Here is a 2,016-nt window from a genome sequence, read left to right on the forward strand (position 1 = left end):
GGCAGATGGAGAACACGAAGAGTAGCCGTATCCGGAGAAAGCAAATGAAGGTGAAGCTGCTCAGGAATCGCCAGATCCGGTCGAATCGGATAGAAATCGGCCCGATTCTTCCCGATCCAAAAAATAAGAAGCCCCAGTTATAGAATTTATGCCAGTCTGGCCGACTCCGACTGACGAAATCAGAAATGGAATCCACGGAGATCGATTCCGTTGAATCTGTATATCAGACGACCTCTGCTTCAGCGAGGATAAGGATGTGTTTGGTTACACAATTCCTTGGAGTTTTATTTCGAACTTGACAATAAGTACATAGAAACTAGAAAGTGTTTCAGTTGAATCATATTTATTTCTAAGATTTTTTGGAAAACTGTTTGATTATCCATCTCAATTTTTTTGATTCTTTTGAATCACCACTTAACATGGACTATTGATATGAGGGTTAGAATTATGTATGTCAAATATGAGTTTTGCTATTTACCTTATTTCTCAGATAAACCACATTTAGTTTTACAAGGTTTTTCAAATGAATTAGTATTTCTAAATAGAACCAACTCAAAAAACAACCAAACAATTAAAAAAGAAAAAAGAGAGAATCGTGTTTCATTAGAAAGACTTTCTAACGAATTATTTAACAAACACATCTAAGGGTGTCAATTGATTGGTTTGGTTAGGTTGAATCTCTTTTAGTTTTGTTACTAGGCTAACCCAAAATCAAAATTGTTAAAAGAAGTTTTGATTTTTAACAGTTTTGATTTTGGTCTATCTTGGTTTGATTTCTTATCGATTTGTAGTCAAGCTACTATTAGGTTGGTCCGATTCGATTTCAGTTTTACATTTATACATAAAGAAATCAATGGGATTTTTCTTTTCCAATTACTTATCGGATCCTTCTCATGCCTGTTTGCCAACATCCAGAGAACCTACCTTCTGCTATCTTCCACTTTGAAGTTTAGGATTGAGTTTTCTGATTTAGTCGGTGATTTTGAGTTGCCTTTTTGAATCAACAGCTTAGAAGAGCTGTTGGATCAGACAAGGTTAGGAAAGCCAGAAAGGAAAGGGAAGGGAAGAGGAAGATTAGGAAGAATAACTTGAAGGATATTGAAGATAAAGAAATGCTTGCATTTCGAAGTGTAGAATAGAAATTCAACCACAAAAGATTACTTTTCTTTTTGTCTCCAAATCGATTCTCAAAAAGCTAGATTGGCTTTCGATCATTCATGAGATTTGGTCTACTGATTAATTAAGAAAGAGATTATTTGTAGAGAAGTAATAAACAATTAGGTTGAAAAATCATCAAAGAGGATTTCGGAGTTGATTCTCAGGATTGTTTCTATGCGGCTTGAGATTTTGCCCAACTTAACTTCCTTGTTCAACTTTATTGACCAGAAGAGAAAGATATCTTTCCCTTCATATTGACTTACATCCCTCTCACGTATTTGGGTGGGAAATCATAAATATTTTTGTTATTTTATTCATTCTATCATGTGATGTAAGATTGTTTTTACAAAAAAAAAAAAAAAAAAAAAAATATTTTTGTTATTTTATTCATTCTATCATGTGATGTAAGATTGTTTTTACAATAAAATAATAAAAAAAAAAGAAATATTTCAAAGAGAAGGATATTAATTTTTTAAACATTAACCTGGTCCTTTTTCTTCACTATTTATTTTAAAAAAAAAAAAAAAATGAGGAGAAAAGCATGGCCCTTGCACAGAGCGAGCCAATGAGAGTGTTTGTGGGAACATTTAATAAGAGTAAGTTTTTTATTTCATAGGTAGTCGGGGTGATCATTTCGCTCTTTATGTATCTAAGTTAAGATAAGAGTGTCAATTTCAAACCAAAATCGAATATCAAAATCAAAATCGAATCCAATTAATTGGATCAAACTGAATCGAATAAATTCGATTTGGGTATGTGAGTATTGTTATTATGTTCTGGTCGATTTCGGTTTAGGATGTTAAAGCTGTCGGTTCGAAATCAAAACCGAACTGAATTACTCTTAAAAGTTTAAACCAA

Source organism: Macadamia integrifolia, chromosome 2 (assembly GCF_013358625.1).
Source record: "Macadamia integrifolia cultivar HAES 741 chromosome 2, SCU_Mint_v3, whole genome shotgun sequence".
Lineage (NCBI taxonomy): Eukaryota > Viridiplantae > Streptophyta > Magnoliopsida > Proteales > Proteaceae > Macadamia > Macadamia integrifolia.